The sequence below is a fragment of the Grammomys surdaster genome, unplaced genomic scaffold (assembly GCF_004785775.1).
Source record: "Grammomys surdaster isolate TR1022 unplaced genomic scaffold, NIH_TR_1.0 216, whole genome shotgun sequence".
In the NCBI taxonomy this organism is placed as follows: Eukaryota; Metazoa; Chordata; class Mammalia; order Rodentia; family Muridae; genus Grammomys; species Grammomys surdaster.
The window spans coordinates 1,268,018-1,277,892 of NW_021604661.1; the positions used below are offsets into that span (position 1 = coordinate 1,268,018).

Below are 9,875 nucleotides of genomic sequence, written 5' to 3' on the forward strand. Positions count from 1 at the left end.
TGGAAGTCACTCTGTAGACCAGGCTGGCCTCGAACTCAGAAATCCGCCTGCATCTGCCTCCCAAGTGCTGGGATTAAAGGCGTGCGCCACCACCGCCCAGCTATTTTGTTGTTGTTGTTGTTGTTAAAACTCTTAAGTAGTCAAAAAAAGGATTATATTCTTTTCAATTTCAAAACAGAATGAAATGTTCTTAAATTTACATTTCCATGAATTCAGATGTATGTCAGCAAAACCTGTAAAAATAATCATGAAAAGTTAAAAATCCATAATCATTAATCTTGACCCAGAACAGAATGAAAACATCACAAGACCTCCTTACCAGAAGCTAAGTAACATATTCAGAGAACAAAATGTCCAAGTAATCTATTGTAATTTAAAGTTACATCAGCTGCAGAGGCAGCTCAGTGGTAAAGGGATTGATTGCCTATCATGTTCAAGGCCCTGAGTTGAACTCTCATCAAACAAAGAAACAAATACACTAAAAGCAAGTGCCACTTTTCACAGAAAATAAACTCCAAAATAACCAAAAACACCAGGTATCACTATTAAACACTCAAAATCCAATTTTTTACATTTTAACTAACATTTAATACAAAGTATCTTTCCCTCCGGCTGTCCAGCTTAAATAAATTTTAAATTCAACAACCCAAAGAGTTACAGACTGTCTAAAAACACCTCCAGCCATACACTAAGATCTGTTTTTAAAAGTTCTCTTTATATTAAAATTTAGAGGCAGAGGCAGGCAGATTTCTCTGAGTTACAGGCCACCCTAGTCTACATAGCAAGTTTCAGGTCAGCCAGGGCTGCATAGTGAGACCAAGAATCAAAAAAAAAAAAGCCAAAACAAAACAGTACCCATGAAAAATGGATACAAAGCCTCCAAATATTAGATGCAATCACTACTGCACAGATTTTCACAACTCAAGACTATTGATTGATCCATGCAACTGTCTCAGCAGTAATCCTTAAGGAATCACACCTGAAGGCTGAGGCAGAAGGATGGAAGGGAATTCAAGACTAACCTTGGCTACATAGTGAATTTCAGGCCAACCTTGGTTACAGGACAAAACCCTGTCTCAAAAAGGAAAAGAAAAAGAAAAACAGACAGAAGAGCAAACTCGCACCTCGTTTTTACAGTGTGTCGACTGGCAAGATATAGAAAGACACACTGGGGGTTTCCCATACACATCCCACTATATAAATGTTTCACAGCTCTTAACTAAACAAAACCTCTTTCAATATAGCGAAACCACCTCGTGACTTTTCTCATACCCCTATCATCCTCTCCCCTCCCCATTCCCAGCAAGTCAGTCACAGAGCACACACCACACCTCTCAATTCCTTTGCACCTAACACAATTTACACAGTCTGCTATATCCCTCATCCAGATTTCAGTCCTATCGACCCTCCTACATCAAATGAACCTCTAAATTAAGCCTATTCTTCTCCCCCCACTCTATTTCCATCAATATAACACATCCAAACCTTGTTGAACATCCCACACCCAAAGCGATTCTTTTAGTAGCACCAATCTCACTTAAATGATCTCTCGGTCCCTTTGTCAACCATCTCCTGTATCCTCACCTTCCCTGTCTCTTGGTCTTCCATCAACTGCCAAAGTTGCCACCTTCCCCAACAGAAACAAAAAAGGAGAAGCGCACCTTAACCTCCGATCTGTCCTTCCCCACTCCCCCCCCCCCCTTAATTTCCCTCTCTTTATTCCGTCACTTCGACTCCAGCTCTTACAACCCCAAGACCTGAGTCCGGCCTCGTCCAGTACCTTTGGGTGACTACACGCACCATGCCTTGGTCAAGCAGCTCCCCCTGAACACACACACACACTGGGGCGCTTACTCTGAACAGACTGTTGGCCGCCGCTGCCTCTTTCCATTCATCCTGGGCCCATTCATCGCTCAGCCCGATCCTGGACACGCCCCCCGGCCTCCTCCCTCTCCCAGGGTCCCGGGCTGGCCGGGACCCTCACCTCACTAGAGACTCTGACCGCTAGAGAACGACTCTATTCAGTTCTCCCTTGCTGTCTCTCAAGCCTTCTCCAGCCCCCCGACCGGCTACAGCGTAGACTAGACACATACACATATACCTCCTCTTCTAACGCCTCCTCCGATGCTTCTTACTCCCCTCCTCAGTGTCTCGAGCTCGTCTCCGAGTCCTGTGCGCGTGCGCGCGTCTCCCCGCGAGCCCACCAAGCCAGCAACCGCGGTTAGGGGAAGAGCGGGCGGGGTTGGGGGAGCAGGGTGCGAGCCCAAGCTCGCGCTCGCCCCGCAGCTGACTGAGCGCACGCGTACTGAAGCCAGAGAATTCTGAAGGACTGGAGAGGGGCGGGGAAGGGAGGGGAAGGGAGGGGGAGGGGAGGGGGCGGAGAAAGCCAACGGAGCAGCCCAAACTCGGAACGGCCCCTAGCAGAGCGAGGTGCCCAGAGACTGGCCAGCTGGCGCCTGCGCACACATTCCCCGAACTCAGCGCAGTGAGGTGGATGCGCGTCGAGGAGAGACTTCTCTCCCTAGCCCAGAGGGAAAAAAAATCTCAGCGAGGAGCCACGCAAGACACTGCTTGTGTGTTCTGAAACACTCATCCTCGCGGCTACTTACCTTTCCCCCCCCACAAAAAAAAAGAAGTAAATAAATAAAAAGAGGTCCAAGCACACACCATTTTTTTGCCACTAGCAGACCACTTCCACCTCATTGTAAACCGTTAAATGACCCAGCTCTGTGGATACGTGGTACCCACCAGTACCCTTTGCCCACCACCCCTTACTCACTTTTGCTAGGTCCCGGTTTATCTCGCGAGACCCGTACCTGCCGGTTTGGGGATTAGAAGTCGAAGCACAGATTTACAAATACCTGTCTCCTGGTTATGTTGAGAGGGCGATGGCCATGGCATATACCACCGCCGCCCCCCCGCCCCCAGGACCTCAGTGCGCACGGGGGAGGGGGGGCAACAACCAAAGAAGGGATGGGAGAGGGAGCTAACCGACTTTTGACGGCCTGTAACCGCTAGGCCTAGGCACGTGGCCTGTGCCTCGCAAGCGGGTGCAGTGTACCCTGGGAATTGTAGTTTTTGTTCCCACCGATCTTCCGCCCACCCACCCCCACCCCCAGCTATACATAGGCCTCAGACACAGAAAGGGGGGATTATCGACGCCATTTTGTGGGGAACAATGGCCAATGGGCCCAGTGAGGACGGGTTGGGGGAGGGCGCAATGGTTTAAGGGTTCAGTTAACCTCCACTGGCCCCTCGGTATCATAGCAACCCCTTCAGAAGCCTCGCCCCGCCTCCTTGCTACTCTGCCGAGCTTCTGGACTGCTAGCAAGGAAAAATGCCACTTTCTCACGGAGGCTAGCCCAATCACCCATTACCCACCTCTCTGAAAACTCCTAGTTCCTCAAATTAATTAATGCTACCTTCTTTGAGCTTTCACTACATAGGCGCCTCAGCTCAGTGGCTTTAAGAACTGCTTCATATGCTGTATGAGGCATGGTGAGGAACTGTTTGGTTTTTTTTTTTAACACGTAATAACCCTGCCTTGACAAAGGAGGAAACTGAGGCTCAAGGAGGAGAAAACAGACATGACTTGCTGAAGGATGGCCAAACAAACACCAGTCAATAGTTTCAAAGATTAGCAAGTTATTTCAAGCCTTATTCACTCCGTTACTCCCATAAGACAATAAGTAGAAACTGTGGCCATCTCTTTAACTTCTCCATGTTAACTGTTCCTACTACCATACATCTGTCTTCAAAGACCTGGCTCACTTGGGGCTCTGCCTCTGCACCTTCTCTGAGCTTGATGATACAATCAACACAGAACAATACTTAGGAATGTTAGCCCTTCAACCGGCTCTGATGCAAACTCTTCTAGGTAGGCTCCCTTCGACTACCAAATACTTGTTCAGTAATTATTAAGCAGTACATCACACAAACGCATACAGCCTTAGGAATCTGAAAATCAGATGAATCTGTTCCCATCCAAGTATAGTTCTTTCTCAGTAGAAAAACATTTTTAAATTTTTGTAAAAAAAATTTTATTCAATTCCTTTTTACCCCGGGCGGTGGTGGCGCACGCCCTTTAGTCCCAGCACTTGGGAGGCAGAGGCAGGTGGATTTCTGAGTTTGAGGCCAGCCTGGTCTACAGAGTGAGTTCCAGGACAGCCAGGGCTACACAGAGAAACTCTGTCTCGAAAAACAAACAAAAAAAGAAAAAGAAAAAAGAAAAACCAAAAAAAAATTCCTTTTTATTAGTTATTTTGAAGAATTTTTTTATGTGTATGAGTGTTTTACTTGAATGTATGTATGTGTACCATGTGTATGTCTGGTGCCCACAGAGGTCAGGAGAGGGTACTGAGTTACCTGAAACTAGAGTTTAAAATAGTTGCAAGCTGCTGTGTGGGTACTGGGACCCAAACCCAGGTCCTCTGCAAGGTGCACAAGGGCTCTTCACTGCTGATCCATCTCTTCCTAAGTAGGCTTAGGATTGATATGTGCTGTCCAAAAGTAAGCACAAATGCCATCGTAGGCAGAAATGAGAGTAAGCAATTATAGCTATCACCACTATATGTTAAAGCATCCTCTTCTTATCCACTGGTTTCTACTGTCAAGTGCCAATTGTGATATTCCCTTTCATCTACCAGAAAATTTGAGTCATTATTAACCACTTCATCTACCAGAAAATTTGAGTCATTGTTAACCACTTCTAATTTGACTTTATAATATCCCATAAAAATATCCAGTAACCTAGTTATGTTTGGAAGACTACTGCCGAGAAACCACAAAGTTTTCACTGGAATCCTTTTTGGTGTTCCCACACACACACCGAGGGCGGGGGGGGGGGAGAGTGTTTCAAACAAAGGTCTTGTGTAGCTCAGGCTGACCTTGAGCTCACTATGTATCCATGAATAACCTTAATCAAATTCCTGATCCCAAGGCTGGGATTACAAAATGTACCACCACACCCACCTGAATCAGTTTTAGATGCCAGCATCCCACAGCAATCCCTATTATTATTATTAGTTTTCCTGCTTGGCCACACTCTCTCTTGAGCTATCACAAAATAGACTATGGAAGAGGTAGAGAAAAATATATGGAATATATTTCAAAATATATCTCAAAATAATATTGAGCCACATTTGCTTTCTATTAAATGTTACTATCCTAATAAAGAGCATGAAATGTATTTCTTATCTAGTCACCCACTACTGAAGGCTGCAAATCTAAGGGCATGAGTTTCTGGATGACATTTTCTCTAAACAAGCCTTAAAATTGGAAAGAGTCTCACCAAGATCATCTAGGGCTTACTAATGCCCACCTTCTTCCCAGTGCAAAATGGCAGCTCCCTTTGGCTTAGTGACTTACTTAGAAACATACAACCATGCAGTCCCCCTACTCTTGCTATATAGGTCTGTTCTTGTCTTCAAAGATACATGTTTCCACATGTGTCCAGGGCATATGTCGGGGGCAAATTGTTTTGGCACTTGATTCCTGGGGAGTATAAATGTAAATAAGCCTACCTTGCTTCTCTGTAACTGTGAAGTGTCACAAAGCTGAACTCCTCTAGAAAGTATACAAGGAGCAGAGCCCCAAAACCAGAATGGTGGTTGCTGAAACAACTACCCATTCTCTTCAATAGATCAGGCCTTTGGGGTCTATTTTCATCCACAGCACCACATAAGCAAGTCATTCTTAATGAAAATCTCTCATGTAGCAGATATAAATCACAGTCTACCCACTCAGGTGTATAATAATAACAACTATCAATTAAATAGTGTTTCCTGTGTGCTTTATTTGAATCCACTGAATCATAATCATCATTCATTCTTTCTTTTTTGAACCAAAATTTTACTCATTCATCTCTCGAATTTGAAGTACTCCTCGATGGCATCCTTGGCGTGAGATTCTTTGCCACAGTCCTTAACTACTACACAACTGCAACCAACCACTTTCAGTGGCCTGCCCTCTCAATCAGTTCTACAAAGGCCTACCCTTGCCCCTAATTCCTTGTTGTCATCAATCTTAATCAGGTTGATTTGGTGCTCTGCACAAAGCGTCTCCACCAGCATGGCATACTTGGGCTTATCACAGTTGAATGCAAGCGCACAGAGATGGGCTTGGCACTTGTCTAAGGCTTTGGTAGCTTTGCATATGCCAAGTGCTAGGCCATCATGGATGATGGAGGTCTTTAGTACCTCTTGTAGAGCAGTGTTGAAAGTCATTACACCTCCAGCAACTATGCCTTCCTCACCCATGGCAGTGGATTATGGGTCATGATGAATCTTAAATGCACCCAAGCCTCTGCCTTTGCACAACTCGCCAGTGGCAGGGGAAAAGTATAAGCATGATTCTTAACATCATTTTTCACATTCGTAAACCACAGCTCAAAGATGTTAAACACCTTGCCCAAGAAAACTCAGCAAGTAAGTAGCAGGGCTGGAATTTGAACCTGTGCTTTTAGATATTTCGTTCCTTTTGAGTGGAGTGATAGGTGAAACAGAGTTTCATGTAGTCCAGGCTGGTTTCAAAGGCACTATGTGGTTGAAGATAATCTTGAACTCCTAATGCCCCTGATTCCACCTCCTAAGTGTTGGTACTGCAGACATGAGCCATCACACTCCTACTCCACCGCGTCTTTATTGTCTAGCATTGCCAATTCCTTTGTGCTCTAACAAGCATCCCCATTCACTGGGGCAAGAAAAAATAAACCTCTTAATCTCTCTTGATGTTCCTCCATCCCAGGCTGCAGCCACATTAATGGGCTACTATATACTATTGACACGTAGGAGCAAAGGGATTAATTTCTTGCTATCAAGCCATACAGATTAGCAATCTATTACCTATTCCCACAATTTCCTTTATACTGTCAATCAGTGTGTTACATTAGTGCTTGCCACCTTTGTGCAAACTTTTTAAAGACTGACTACAATAGCTCTTGTTCTCCCAGACTTTGCTTTCTACCCTGAGATGGTGCCAGAAAGCAAGATACAGACCCCTTCTACATAGCACCCAAGGATATCGCTATTGGCATTGCATTATCCCCAGCCTTAAATTTAAGGGCAAGAAGTGCCAAAAATACTTTGTATATATAAAGGGCCAATTTACTTTGTATAAGTACAAAGTAAATTGAATCACTATATCTAACAAACACTTGCATTCCCATGTTTATTGTGACACTATTCACAACAGCCAAGATATGGAATCAGTCTGTGTCCATCAGGGAATGAGTTGTTCATTGTGTTGCCTAGTTTTTTATATCAACTTGACACAAGCTAGGGTCATCTGGGGAAAAGGGTGGTTTGATTGAGAAAATATCTCCATCTGATTGACCTGTAGGCACGCTTGTGAGACATTTTTTTGATAAATGACTGATGTGGGAAGACCCAGCTTATTGTGGGCTAAGATACCTCTGGGCTGATGGTCCTACGTTGCATAAGAAAGCAGGCTGAGCAAGCCATAAAGAGCAAGTCAGTAAGCAGCACTGGTCTGCTTAGTTCTGTCTGCTTGCTCCTTCCTTGAGTTCTTGTCCTAACTTCCATTCAGGAATGGAAAGTGACCTAAGAGTTGTAAGATGAAACAAACCCTTCCCTCTCCCCCTCCCCAAGTTGCCTTTGGTAATGATGTTTTATCACAGCAATGGGAACCCTAACTAAGATGCTAAAGTCAATGCAGGGCATAAATACAATGAATGTTATCAAACCATATAGAGAAGGAAATCAAAAGCAGAGAGTTGTAGATCAGTGGTACAGTGTTTTATGCCTAAAGCCCTGAATTTGATGCCTATCATCACTGCAAAAATAAAATAATTGAAATAAAAATAAAGACAATCCCAGGGTTGAGGATGTAGCTAAGGGCTAAAGTATTTGCCTAGTACTGTGAAAGAAGCCCTAGGTTCTATTCCCAGCACAGGAAAAAGAAGGAAATGTCATTCATGAGCAATGAGGTAGAATCTATAAAGACATGATCTTGCTTCTGTGTGAAACCTAAGAAGTAGAAGCAGAGTTGGCTGAGCAGGTAAAGGTGCTTGCCTCCTAACCTGTATTAGATCCTCAGCATTCACCTAAAAGTAAAAAAAGTAAACCAGCTTCACAAAGTTGTCCTCTGACCTCCATCCACATGCATACTATGGCATAAACTTTTTTAAAAAATAAATAAAATCAAAGAAACTGGGCACATTGGTATATACCTATAATCCTAGCACTTGGGATGGTTAGTAGATACCTATAATTCTAACACTGAGACAGAGGTAGGAGAATCACTGAAGGTTTATGGCCTGGCCAGTCTGGTATACAACACAAGTTTCAGGTCAGTCAGTGCTACACAGCAAGACTTTGTCTCAAAACCAACCAAACAAAAGCAGTAGGGTGTGGTAGCCCATAGCTTTTATCCCAGCCCTTCAGAGCCAAAGGCAGATGGACCTCTGTGAGTTGGTCTACATAATCAGTTCTAGAACAGCCAAGGTTACAGAGAAACCCTGTCTCAAAAACAAAAACAAAAAACAACAACAAAAGAAAAAACTAATAAAAAATTTAAAAAAAAGAAAGTCAGGTAGTGCTGTCCCTTGACTTTAATCTCAGTGCTCATGAGGGCAAGAGGCTAGCTAGTCTACAGAGCAAGTTTTGGGATAGCCAGAGCTATACAGACAAACTCCTTCTTGAAAAACCAAAACCGCCGGGCGGTGGTGGTGCACGCCTTTAATCCCAGCACTTGGGAGGCAGAGGCAGGTGGATTTCTGAGTTCGAGAGTTCGAGTCTAGCCTAGTCTACAGAGTGACTTCCAGGACAGCCAGGACTACACAGAGAAACCCTGTCTCGGGGGAAAAAAAAAAGAAAGAAAAACCAAAACCAAACAAACAGAAAATAAAAACAAACAAACAAACAAAAATACCACCACTATAAATAATAGGGTCAAGGGGCTAGAAAGACGACTCAGTGGTTAAGAGTACTGACTGCTCCTCTAGAGGACCTGGGGTTCAGTTCCCAGCACCCACATGTCAGCTTCCACCTGCCTGTAACTCCAGTTCCAGGAGATCTCACACAGACATATATACAACCAAAGGATGCACATACAATAAAAATAAATAAATTATTAATTTTTTTAAAAAAGGAAGAAAGTTGGGCAGTGAATAGGATATAATATGTAAAAAGAAAAGTTATACTAAATTTATTTATTTATTTATTTATTTATTTATTTATTTTGGTTTTGGTTTTTTTCGAGACAGGGTTTCTCTGTGTAGCCTTGGCTGTCCTGGAACTCATTCTGTAGACCAGGCTAGCCTCGAACTCTCAAACTCAGAAATCCGCCTGCCTCTGCCTCCCAAGTGCTGGGATTAAAGGCGTGCGCCACCACCGCCTGGCTTAAACTAAATTTTAAATAAATAAATAAATAAATAAATAAATTTATTTTCTGTTCCATAGAATTGGACACCAACTTCGGCTACATGAGAGTATGTTTCAAGGGGAAAAAAACAAACTAGAGTCAGTAGTCGTAAAGAATTGTGGAGGGTCAGGGATGGAAAAGTTAAGGGACACATAATTTCACTTAGATAAGTTAATTTTTCTTAATTTAGCCATTCACAAAATTTTAGTTAGGAAAAATAAGTTCACAAGGTTGATTATAAAACATGGTTGACTATAGCTAATAACAATGTATTTTTTTACAATTGCTTAAAGAGTACACATAAATATTCAATTAAAAATAGTATATGAGCCAGGCATGGTGGCACATGCCTTTAATCCCAGTGGTAAAGAGAATCTTTGTGAGTTCCAGATCTATATAGTGAGACTTTGTATGAGGTGATCTTCATGTTACATGGTGTCATTTAGCCCCTCTACAGTGCATATGTTTTTATACTGAGCACAGAACCTGGACCT

The 9,875-nt window shown here is 43.4% G+C and overlaps 1 pseudogene; it reads right to left on the reverse strand.

Moving 5' to 3' along the window:
• Positions 1-5,858: 5,858 nt before the first annotated feature.
• On the reverse strand, positions 5,859-6,257 carry LOC114625394 (annotated as a pseudogene).
• Positions 6,258-9,875: the final 3,618 nt, after the last annotated feature.